At 41.3% G+C, this 13,587-nt stretch overlaps 1 pseudogene; it reads left to right on the forward strand.

Moving 5' to 3' along the window:
* The first annotated feature begins 9,657 nt into the window (after positions 1 to 9,657).
* The window catches only part of LOC132226606 (ribonucleoside-diphosphate reductase subunit M2-like), a 98,926-nt pseudogene continuing 94,996 nt past the window's right edge, over positions 9,658 to 13,587 (forward strand).

Consider the following 13,587-nt stretch of genomic DNA (forward strand, 5'->3'; position numbering starts at 1 on the left):
GCCTCCTGGCATTGGGATCAGCGAAGCCGCGAGGCCCTTAGTACCGGGATCAGCTGAGCAGTGAGGCCTCACTGCCCCTGTGTCAAGTGGAGCCACGAGGCCTCCCAGCACTGGGATCAGCAGAGCAGCGAGGCCTCACTGCCCCTGTGTCAAGCGGAGCCGCGAGGCCTCCTGAATCTGGGATCAGCGGAGCCGCGAGGCCTCCTGAATCTGGGATCAGCAGAGCCACAAGGCCTCCTGGCCCCTGGAGCAGCATGACAGGGGGCAGCGCCCAAACCCCCTGATCACCCTGTGGCTCTGTGTGTGACAGGGGGCGGGGCCACAACCTCCCTATCTGCCCTGCTCTGTTCGTGAAAGGGGAAGGCCCCCCAACCCCCTGATAGGCCCTGCTCTGTGCCTGATAGGGGGGAGCTCCCCAACCTCCCCATAGGCCCTGCTCTGTGAGTGACATGGGGGAGCTCCCCAACCCCCTTATCAGCTCTGCTCTGTGTGTGATGGTACGGAGCCCCAACCCCCCTGATGGGCCTGCTCTGTGTGTGACAGGGGGCAGTGCCCCAACCCCCTGATGGGCCGGCTCTGTATGTGACAGGGGTGGCGCCACAACCCTCTGATCCACCCTGCTCTGTGCATGACAGGGGGTGGCGCCGCAACCTCCCCATTGACCCTGCCTTGAGTGTGACAGGGGGCGGCGCCCCAACCCCCCAATTGGCCCTAACCTGAGCGTGACTGAGGGTGTCATCGCAACCTCCTGATCCACCCTACTCTGTGCATGACAGGGGGCGGTGCCCCAACTCCCCAGTCGGCCTTGCTCTGAGCCCAACCAGGGGCTGCAGGGCAGGCACCTAGGGATTGTGCCTGCCCTCTGCCACCCGGGAGTGGGCCTAAGCCACCAGGGCGTTATCTCCCGAGGGGTCCCAGACTGTGAGAGGGCACAAGTGGGGCTGAGGGATACTCCCCGCACCCCCCCCCGCCCCCCGCCAGTGCACAAATTTTTGTGCACCGGGCCTCTAGTTTATATATAAGCCTTAAACTTACATCCTTAGCAATTACACAATAAATCTCTTTTAAGGTTAACATTTTTCTAAAATGTAAATCATAAGGTCTAAATTAATCATAGAAGAGGTTTTGAGCTTATGCATTGAGGAAATATAAGTATCATCTTGCTCACATGTCTTCAAGCTTTTCCATAGGAAGTAATCACTGTTCACGAAAGATTTGTTTCTGCATAATTGTCCTCACCATGCCAATCAGGAGAATGATGCAGCAGCACCATTCCTTAAAAATTCAAGCTCAAGGCTGCACTGTGTATGTACTTCCATTATGACAATTACCTTATAGCTTTGTCAGTACTTGTTTACACGTCTATCTCCCCCATCAGACTAAAAGCTGCTTGAAGGCAGGAGAATAGATATTCATAAATTATTTATTGAATTTTAAAAATTTAATAGATTATGCCTGAGATTAAAGCACATTAGATATGGAAAATTTACAGAAAATTGGATTTTCAGATATAAAATACTAGGGGCTCAATGCATGAATTTGTGCGCCTTGAAAGGAACTGTGGGCCATGAGGCTACAGTGGGCACAGGGGTGGGGGGGTCTCGCCCTCCTCCGCGCCCCCTCCTGGCCCCTCCCACCACAGATCCCGGTCCCCTGTCTGCCGGCAGCCCTGCTCCCACGTGCTGATCGTGCTGGTCCTGCTTGCACCCACTGATGGCGTGAAGTGATTGGGGCTAGTGCCAGAAGCGGGTGCGAGTGGCAGCTGCTGCCCAGATCACCCCTCAGGAGCAGGGGGAGGTGAAGAAACCCTTAGGGGTGATCGGGGCTGGCAGCTGCCACTCACACCCACTGATGGTGCTGAGCAATCAGGGCAAGTGCCAGGTGCCAGCAGCAGGTGCAAGTGGTGGCTTCAGTGCCAGCAGCAGGTGCGAGCACCCAGCAGGACCACAGTGTGCAGGAGCAAAGAATTTTCAGTAACCACCAGAGGCTCATCCTGATGACAGCAACCGGCACCTTGCCTTGGTCTGGCACCCCCTCACCTCCTCCACCATCCTACCACAGCCGATGCCCTCCATGTTCCACGCTCTGCTATCTACTGCCATCATGTTCCACACGTTCCCCCTGGTGGTCAGTGCACGTTATATCGACCGGTTGTTTGGTTGTTCGGTTGTTCTGCCGTTCGGTCTATTTGCATATTAGGGTTTTATATATATAGATATCATCTACTTACTCTGTGTACTTACTAGTAATCCTCAAGAATTTGAGTCAGTTTACTATTTAGAAAATCACAAAAGATAATAGTAGATTATAACTCAAAAATTTTTAAGCCAGGGAAGATTTAATTTGAACGTATAGTCAAAGCAGGGACAATTATACCGTAAAAAAAAAAAAAAAAAAAAAATTCTTAAAGGAAATCTCACCTGTACAGAACGTAAATGGCAATACTGTTGCTATAGTTGAAGCTCAGATTTGATGTGGATATTTCTGGTAGCAAAAGTAAAAAAAAAAAAAAAAAAAGTAGACAGTCATTTATGGCTTTTATTGTCATAAAAATCAATTAGGCAGGGGAAGAAACAAATCATTATTTAGATCTTAACTCTGAAGGAAATACTTTAGAAAAAATATGATTAATCATATGAGAACTATTCCTGTGAAGCATCCCCAGAGCAAATATAATAAAGAATTTCATAGATTGTTTCTCAGTTTCTTCCTCCAGGGAAGCCCAAAGCTAAACACACCCCACAAGGTAACTCTTGCAAAGGCAGTTCATTGACAATTAACACCACAACAACATGGGCCAAGGATATACTTCTCTGTCCTTTAAGCCATAAGTGAGAAAACTATGAACCCAGTCCAAATCCAAGTCATTGCTTATGCTTATAAATAAAGTTTTATTGGGACCCAGCCATAGCCTTTCACTTAATGTCTATGGCTGCTTTTGATGAAAGTTAGTTGTTGATTTGAGTTGGATTAATACACTAGGCAGAACCATATGAAATTGCTAACTTTCCTTTTTAAACTAAAAAATATCAACTTTATATGGATTCAGTCCAACACTTTAGAAAAAATAAGATTGAACTTTTGTTATGAAAAATCAAAGCGCTAAACAAGTCTTTTACTTGGATGGGTAATTACCCTCATATATAGTAGTAGGACAGGAAATATTGTTAATGAAAGCCAGGATATTTCTGAAGAAGGAATTTTAATCTCCCAAAAACATAAAACCAGGCCTAACAATATTTTAGTTTTAGAATATTACCATTCCAGTGAAAGAAGGCAAAAATGCCAACCATTCCATTAAAAGCCCAATTTAATGGCAAACTCAGTAATGACAGCTACTCATTTCAACATGATGATTTCTATAAAATAACTGCTTGGATTTACAATATATGCACTAGTCACACAAAAGGCACATGGTAGCCCTAGCCAGGTGCTCAGTGGTTAGAGCATCGACTCACAGACTGAAGGGCCCCAGGTTCAATTATGGTCAAGGACAGGTATGTTGGTTGCAGACTCGATCCCTGGCTCCAGTCAAGGCGAGTGTGGGAGGCAGCCAATTCTATGTGTCTCTCTCACATTGGTATTTCTCTCTTTCTGTCTCTCCCCCTACCTTCCACTCTATCTAAAAACCAATGGAAAAAATATCCTTGGGTGGGGATTAACAAAACAAACCCCCAAAAATGACACCATTGAACCCATGAAATTATACCAGTGTTGGAGGCATCGTGGATATTCATTACACACCAGTTTAATTAATAGTACATAGAATTGTTGTATGACACAAACAAAAATGTGCATAGATCCATCTGTGCACTGAAAATGGTGCAGTTGGAAGCATCAGCAGAACACTTCACACTAAGTAAATTATCAATAATAAATATTTATATGAGAATAAGTTCATATATTTCTTAAATGCATAATCAGCATGTTAATTTTCTAGTAGGTGCACACGTGCTAGTGGCTGTAGGAAAATACATAATTCTGTTCCTTTAGGCAAGGAACTTTAAATCTAGCCAATGAAACACATATTAAAGTTAATATGATGAGACCAGAGTGGGAATCCACAAGACAAGTCCAAAAAAGGTGCTAAATGAGTAAAGTTGGCAATAAGTAAATCATTACCATATTATATTGAATTTATTCTCCACAAAAATAAAACAGGAAAGAGGTCAAGAGGTCCAAAGTCCAGCCTTGACTGTGACATTTCTTAGCCAGAATGTCAATTGTTTTATTTCACAGTGTTAACCTTGTTTATTTGGTTAGATTACACACTCTTCAGTAACTGAGAAACCTGAAATAATTATTAAACCACCACTGACAACTAGCAGAATTCTTTTGAGCCCTGTGTCTCTATGGAAGAGCTTCTGTGGAAAGTGTTTAACAGATATTGGACTCAATTTGCATTTTAAGCATTTTGGAAACACTTGAAATATCTAAATATTTAAAACACACCAAGGAGTTATATGCCAGATGTTAGCACACTGGAAGCCACCAAGGCATTAACCTGTGTTTACAGTGACTCGTTTTTGAATGGGCCTCAGAATAAAATCTTCTCCTACCAGATTTAGAGATCTGCTAAAAACCTCCCATTTGCAATTAATTTTCTGTGTCAATCAGGATTTTTTATAGTGTGCAAACACATAAAAATACCAAAATAAATGAGATGCTAAGTATTACATAAGAAATCACAAGTCTCACGCAGTAGCTCTGCTTCTAAGTTTTTATATTAATAAAAACAACACCACTAGTTTCATTTATTTACTATTCACTAAATGGAAAAATGTGGAGTTTAAAATTATAAAATTACTTTTGCTAATAAAATACCATCTGCTTAATATCAGAGTTTCGTTTAAGCTTTTATTTGAAAGGAGTTATTTCTGTTTAAAAAAATAATCAACTAGAAGAGATGATCTGAAAAATCTTCCCAATCAAATAGTGTATAATTCTTTGAACAAAACTCTATTTTACAACAGAAATATAAAATAATTACGTTGTGTCTTAAGATTTATCCTATCACACACTATACACATTATATATAAGGCATCTGCCCGAACTGCTTGCTAGTTCTAAAATATTTGTTCTTCCCATTTGCTTTTGCACAACACCTGCAATTTAATCAGGATGTTTTTGGGTGTGCCCACACTTCCCTGTCAACATTACAATTTTGGGCAAATGCCAACCTGTAAGAGATTTTCATCTTGAGACTGTTTCCCTTCTTGCAACATCGGTTGTACTGTTGCCAAAAACATCAACCTCCTAAGGGAACATCACCTTTCACTCACTCCCATCCATTTCTAAACTCAAATAATAAACACTTCGCTCCTACATCTGAATCAAGCAGCTGTTTCTGTCCTTTTCCTTAGTATCTCACTTAAAGCAACCTCACCAAACTCCTGGGTCCATTTTTTTCCCCCGTGTGTCCTCAATACCCTAAGTGCTAAACTATTCCCTATTTTTAATTTTTGCTTTTTATTTTTCTGTCATAAGACTCGAGACCTCTAAAGTATTCACTCCATCATCCTGAGAGAACTTAACTCTCTAATTCCACCCAGGAATAGAAAAATCATTTCTGTTCCTACCCACTGTGGCGTTTGAGAATGTTAACTTCCTCAGTACCAACAAAGAGCTTTGTCCTTGCTTATATGGGGAATTTGCTAGTTAGGTGTGATCAAACCCAGAAGCCAGTTTCCTAGTAAGATGAAATGCTAAAGGAGATAGTTATAACGGAAATAATCTAATTTAAAAATGGCCAAAGGACCTAAATAGACACTTATCCAAAGGGGACATACAGAAGGTCAAGAGACATATGAAAAATGCTCAAAGTCACTGATCATCAGAGAGATACAAATTAAAACAACAACGAGGTATCACCTCACACCTGTCAGAATGGCTGTCATCAACAAATCAACAAATGATAAGTGCAGGTGAGGATGTGAACACTAGTGCACTGCTAGTAGGAATGCAGACTAGTGCAGCCATTATGGAAAACAGTATGGAGTTTCCTCAAAAAATTAAAAATGGAACTGCCATTTGATCTAGTGATCCCACTTGTGGGAATATATCCTAAGAAGCTAGAAACACCAACTGGAAAGAATGTATGCACCTCTATGTTCACAGCATTGCAATTTACAATAGCTAAGATCATCAGTAGATGAGTGGATAAAAAAGGTGTACATTTACACCACGGAATACTATGCAACAGTAAAAAAGAAGGCCCTCTCACCCTTTGAGACAGCATGGAGGGAACTGGAGAATATTATGCTAAGCAAAATAAGTCAATCAGAGAAAGAAAAGTAGCACATGATCACATTCATATGTGGAATCTAATGAACAAAATAGATCCTGAGACATAGAAGCATGGAACAGACTGTCAAATCTCAGAGGGAAGGTGGGGGTGGGTGGGTAGGTGGGAAGAGATTGCTTCAACACATGGCCACAGATAATAGGGTGGTGAAGACTGGGGCAGGGGATGGGGTGAGGTTAAAGGGGTCAAAGGGGGAAAAGGGGGGACGTAAGTAATACTTCCAACAATAAAGTTAAAAATAAACAAATAAATAATTTTTTTTTTTTAAGGAGACAGTTCCAATCACCAAAGAATGACTCAATCTGTTTAAAGAACAAACCTAAACTGAAACAATACTATTAAAGATAGGCATGGTCTCCTGAAAAAGATGTTTATGGATAAGAAAACTATATTCATCTAGATCTTGCTTTGTATTCTGTTAGACACTTTTTTCCATCACTATTGCATTTTTAACATCAGAGCAAACTATGATTGCTCAAATTGCTCAAAGATGCTAAATATTTATACTTTCTCAGAAGTCGTAAGAGGAAAATTCACCTGGTAGAAACAATCTGCCAGGATGGTCAACAGGCCTGGCTCAGACTACAGTGGACAATATTATTCAATGTGGTGAATTATTTAGACTTCAATCTTTTAAAGAGTAGAACTATGTGATAGTTAAATTCTGTCATACAATAATTATGTGTGTAATATTGAGAATAAAATATTTTTGCCCAACCAGTGTGGCTCAGTAGTTGAGCATCAACCTATGAACCAGGAGGTCATGGTTTGATTCCTGGTTAAGGCACAAGCTCAGGTTGCAGGCTCAATCCCTAGTGTAGGGTGTGGAGGAGGCAGCCAATCAATGATTCTCTCATCATTGGTGTTCCTATCTCTCTCTCCCTCTCCTTTCCTCTCTGAAATCAATAAAAATGCTTTTTAAATATTGAGGATAAAATTTTTTTTTTGGAGGGGGGGAACTATCCTGGGTCTGCTCTGTTATGCTCAGGCTAATTACATAGATAGCGTACAAATTAGAAGGGAGTTTAACTTCAAATATTGAACATATATTAATAGCGAATGAGATAACAAGTCCTAAGACTAAAAAATAAAATTGAAACTCTACAGTGGCCTCCAGTACACTTTCCCATATGCTTGTATAATCTTTCCTCCCTAGCACATTCCACATAAGTCACTCTGGATTTCCCATTCCTCAACATACCTGCTCTGTATATGCTTAGAGACTTTCTATCTGCCTTTGTTGTTATTGTTGTTCTTAAATGGTTTTCCCCAATTCTTCGTAAGACTTAACCACAAGTGCTGGGACTTTTCAAAGCAGGGAGTTGGGAGTGTGAATCCCAGGACACAATGAATTAGTGTATGTAAATGACTAGAATATAATTGCATGCTCAACAATTACAGGTCATTATTGTTTGTGTTGCCATTGTTACCTTCAGTTCTCAGCTCATGTGTTACTTCCCTACTCAGACAGGCTTACTCTGAACATTGAATAAAGATTTTTCTCCTGGATCACATCACCCTTTCATTTCTTCCCTGCAGATAAGGATTGCCTAAAGACTTTCACAGAAAAGTTAAACTTTGGATAGATGGCTTTTCTTTCTTTCTTCATTTTTTTTTTGATGGTCAAAAATGTTTTTTCTACTTTCCACGGGTAAAATATATGTTAAGCCTGTCCCAGTGATAGTGATGAAAAGTTGGTACTATTTTTAAATGAGTGGAATGACAGTGACAGTGGCATTATAGGACAGGTTTGTTGTTTATGGGGCAAGGGACCAGCTTCAGGAAATCTGATTATATATAAGATGCTCTCTTGCCTTCTGAGTAGGTCAAGGCAGTAATATCTCAGGGAGACCATGACCAGTAAGAGTATTTTATTTTCAAATCTTTGATACTTACATTGAATAATTTATATAAAATCTGTGTGGGGAGGATGGGTTGAAAAGAGGAGAGTCTTGGGAGTGATATTTTAGCCTCATTTTAGGGACTATAATTCTTCACTCCTCCTTATAAGAAAGTTTTCAATTACTACTTTTTGAAAATCACAACACGAAAATATGCTATTGGCTGAAGACATAAATCCATTCCAGGAGACACTAGATAAACTCTTACACAATAGATCTAGTGAATCATTAAATGTAATGTTTACATTTAAGCACACATTTATCCTTTAACTTTGGGAAATTGTCCTTCATAAGGACAAACCAGGAAAGCAATGTCCTTTGGTGCCCATGTAAGAAAAGTCCTGGAGTTGAATTGATGGTTGCTCTGACCACCCCATTCCAACCCTGCTGTTCTGATATTCATTCTTCCCATTCCTTTGTCGGGTATCTTTTCCTACCCACCTCCATCTTCAGACCAAATGAGAAAGAGAGAAAACATTGCCAGTACAAGACGGATTTTGGTCAGGATATTTGGGGAAAATCAGTTCTTTCATTTTCTCCTCACACTTTTATTTCCAATCTAAAATCACTGCTAGAGAGGTCAGTAGTCCAGATATCGGTTTCCTTGACAGTGCTCTTTCCATCAAACACTTTCCTAGTGCCACTCACCAAAACACAGCAACCATCATCAGTGGCAGCCTAACCTTCTCATTTCACAATCATAAGTTTTACAAACAAGAATGCTGAAGCCAAGAAATAGTGAACAACTTGAGTTTATTTTAATTCAGTAAAGAAGATGATATCAAAACTCATGCCCATGAGTTTCTTGACTCTTGGATGAAGTGAACGAGAAGTTGACTCATTTCATGCTTTGAAATAAACAAGTATTTATTCTCAAGTTTCCTGGTATAAGTGTATATTCTTGAGAACAACCTCACTCTTTCATAATCATTTGGAGTAAAAGAAAGGGAAAGTCCTGTAAGGGCAAGTGGGAGGCAATTAGGAGGGAGAGGGATGGGTGGAGTGGGCAGGAGACTAACTGATGGAAGATGCTGCATGGGCTGTGAAGAAACAGTGGGTCCTTGGGCCAGCTGCTCTGACTCAGCCCCACGAAATAGATCACAACCACCAACTTTGTCTTGTTGCAGCCACAAATGAATATGCCAGCACACGTATACACAAGATGTTCCCCAAAAATGTATACACACCTTAATAGCTGATACCTCAGTCTTGAAAATGAAATGTATTTTAATAAACACTGCCTTTATAATTATTCAGTGTGTGTATACATTTTGGGGGATACCCTATATATACGACTTATCCAGCACTCGCCATACATATGCCAGCTTTGAATATATTATCTCATTTAACTCTTACAACAACCCTAGACTGTAGGTATCATTTTTTTCATTTTAGGACTGATATAAGGTTTGGAGAAATTAAGTATCTTGCCCAAGATCATATAGCTGCAACATGGAGAAGTCCAGCTATAATTTAGACCTCCCTAATTCCAAAGATTTACACATCAATAGGTAAGCCCCACTCCTTTAGGAAAAACAAACAAAAAACACCTCTATTTCCATAGTGAAAAGTTGCCACTGCATGCTCCTTGAGATCAGAGACTTTTGGATTTGTCTTCGTATCTATGTCTTCATAGCAGCCTAGCTAAAATCTTGCCATATGTTAGATATTCAGTAAATATGTCTTTTATTTCCATGTAAATGTTCACATCAGCAAAGAGTTAACTATGGTGAGTAGGTGTAGCAGGAGCTGATAGATAAGTGGCAGCCATGATCTCTGTCCCTATACTCACTGAAATGTCTCCAGGACTGTGGACAACAGAAGCTACAAGAGGCTGCATCCAGAGCAATCCAAGATGAAGAAACAGTCAGGGAAAGAGTCCACCAAAAAGCCACAGGAACGGTCAGCTTGCTCTTGTCCTACTTTTACCATCAACCATGTGGCATGAAAGGTAGTGGGTGTGGGTTGTACCATTATGGGCATCATTTTAGAGAGCTTTTTTGGGTGCTGAAGTGGCAGCACTTTTCGTATATTGCACAGAACTGCATTGTGTATATATTTTAGTAAATCCTCTCTCAGCCCCCACCGCCCATCCTCACATTCACCATATTCTCCCAAAAGTAACTAGGATCCCTAGTTCATAAGAGGAACAGTGAATTTGGAGACTTAAAAACAAGCATTGAATTCCTCAACCTCTCTTTATTAAACTTACAGACTTTAAATATAAAAAATTATAACCACCATAAGTTATTCTGTAGTTCCTTACAGACTGTCCTCAAGAAGACATTTCAGAAATTAGATTACACACTTGATCTATTTTTTTTTTCTCCAAGAACAGAATATGGGAGAAGAAATCACTAACAATAACATGACCTTTTCAAACTTTCTTTGAAATGATATTTCCAATTATTAAGCAGTCAAAAAATCTTTATTGAGAACTTACTCTGTAAAAGTTCCACTAAATTATTTTAGGAATTTAAGGAGTATGAAGAAATGTTCCCTGGCAGCGAGTTTAAAACCTACGTGTAGAAAGAAGAAGCATCACATATCAAGATAAGCAGGAGAAGGAACAGCATGTGCAAACTTCAGATGAGTAATAAGTGCTACAGAAGATGAGAGAGAAAGCCAACTGATTTTTGCCTCGGGTGATAAGAGAGGTTTTCATGAAGTCAAGACATGATCCAAAACTTGAAGGACTGGTTAACAGGGAAAAAAGTAATTATTTATTTACTGCTCTTAATAATTATACTATGATGTGTTTCTTCCCTGACTATAGATTTGTTTCTCAAATCTCTTCCTCTCAGTTGCCCCTTGAAATCTAGAAGTCACCTGTGACACCCCCCTCAACTCCCATGTCTAATGGTCAAGGAATCCAGTCGATTTCCCTCACAGGTGAATCTCAAATGCAATTACCTTTCTCCATTTCCATTGTTAACACCCCAGCCTGCAAGACCGCTGCATTAGCCCCCAATCTGTTCTCAGGAATTTAGTCTTGCCTCTCTCCAAACCCTTCTCACAGTAGCCAATGTAATCTCTTATTAAACCTAAATAGAATGATTACTTAGCTAAGGTCATTCAGTGGCTTCTCATAGTCCTTAGAATAGCATAAAAGGTCCTTAATATGCTTTTCAGACGCTGTGCACGTTTCTGGTCCTCATTGGCTTCTTCAGTCTTATACTTGACCATTCTCTCCGATAACAAACACCACACCAACAGGACTCTATAACTGCCAAACAGACCACGTGTTTTCTGTCCAAAGTGTTTTGTAATGTTCTTCCTTTCCATGTTCACATGGATGATTTCTATTCAACCATTATATCTCAGCTCAGCTCTGTTAGCATAAAAAAAAAATCTTCTCGCCCTTAACCGGTTTGGCTCAGTGGATAGAGCGTCGGCCTGTGGACTGAAAGGTCCCAGGTTTGATTCCAGTCAAGGGCATGTACCTTGGCTGCAGGGACATTCCCAGTGGGGGGTGTGCAGGAGGCGGCTGATCAATGTTTCTCGCTTATAGATGTTTCTAACTCTCTGTCCCTCTCCCTTCCTCTCTGTAAAAAATCAATAAAATATATTTTTTTAAAAAAATCTTCTCATACCACAGTCTAAATTACCAACCCCTTCCCAATTCCTGATAATATCTCTCAAATGCCCTATGCTTAACAATTACATATTTACAATTTTACTTAAAAACTGTTTCCCCATTAGTCTCTAGGCTCAATGATAACAGGAACCATTTGTATTTTATTCACCACTATATTTCTAGTTTCTAAACAAACAAAAAAAGGCACAAAAAAATAAATTACCCAATTTCAACACTTACATTAGTTTCCATTTTTTTCCCACCAATGTCAAAGAAAATGTCATGCTCAAAAAGTTCTACAAGTTTTCAACATTCAGGGATTACATATATTTTCTTATTAGTCAATGTCAAAAGTTCTGCCCCTCCTTGTCTCTCAGATCTAAAGAGTTTAAGAATTCCATGCTTCATGAAGCTTGAAAAGCACTTTATTCCACACCTAAACTTAATCAGTGTCTTTTTAAAAATTTATTATTCTTTCTGGTTTTACTTCTCTCTCTCTCTCCTTTTTTTTTCTTTCTTTTTTTTACAAATAAGCAGAGATGAATAACAAACCAGGAAATAATCTCCAGAAGAAAGAAAAGTGAAACCACCCAGCCTCAGATGGGAAGGGAGAGAGAGAAGAATTCATCTCTGTTGGTCGGAGGAGAGTGGAGTAAGAGCAGCTCACTCTGAAGGCCAGACCCAACCCCAGCTGAGTCTCCCCTTCCCAGGGCTTCAAATATAGGCTCTTCTCTCTCCTGGCCTAACTCTAAATGTTTCATTAAAAAAATTCATAGGTTATAGCTATTCCATGGAACAAAAAAAGGCAAGAAAAACCTGTATCTTTTTTTAAAATGTACCCCAAAATTATTTTCAATAAAGTAATAATAGTAAACTGAGTGCTTATAATGAGCCAGCCATTTTGCTAAGTGTTTTAATGAATTTTAAGTTCTCCCCATTAAATCCTATGCAGTAGGCATTATTACTATCAGGATTCTAGATAGACTTGCTTAGCCTCAGAGAGCTATTAAACAATCAAGCCATTTTTCTGTGAAAAAATTTAACTTTTTCACTCTTTACACCCTTCTACATGTTTACCCAGAATAATTGGGTAAATTCTGTAGATATCAATTCATTGGACACTGTGCTGGGCTTTGGAGATTCAAGGATGAATAAATCAGTGTTCTTGCTCTCCTAGAGCTTATCTACATATATAAAAAGCCAGCGACCAGACACCAGTTGCTATCATGCCCACTGTGGTCAGCGAACCAGCCCGATCAGGGCGTGGGGCTGGCCGGCCAACCTCTCGAGGCCCTTCCCCGCAGCTGACCCAGCCCCTGATCAGCCTCTCCCATCCTGATCAAGGGCGGGGCAGCTGGCCAACCCCCCCCCCCCCCCACAGCCCTTCTCCCCTTCCCGGCCAGCCCCACCCCTGATGGGCCCCACCACCCTGATCGGCCTGCAGCCCCTCTCCCCAACTGGCCCTGCCCCTGATTGCTCCCCCACACCCCAATGGGGCCAGCTAGCCAACCTCCTGCAGCCTTTCCTCCCTCCTGGACCCACCCTAGATCGGCCCCCAACAGGATCAGGGGTAGGGCTGGCCAGCCAACCACCTGCAGCCCCTACCCCCAGCCGGCCACTCCCCCAATGGGCCCCCACCACCCAGATCTGCCTGCGGCCCCTACCCCCAGTTAGCTCCCCCCCCGATCAGCACCCCCACTTCGATCAGGCCAGCCCATCACCCACAGCCCCTCCCCATGGCCAGCCCCACTCCCAATTGGCCCCCCCAGCCTGATCTGGGGCCCACCAACCAACTGCCCTTGGCC

This window comes from Myotis daubentonii, chromosome 2, assembly GCF_963259705.1.
Source record: "Myotis daubentonii chromosome 2, mMyoDau2.1, whole genome shotgun sequence".
NCBI lineage: Eukaryota > Metazoa > Chordata > Mammalia > Chiroptera > Vespertilionidae > Myotis > Myotis daubentonii.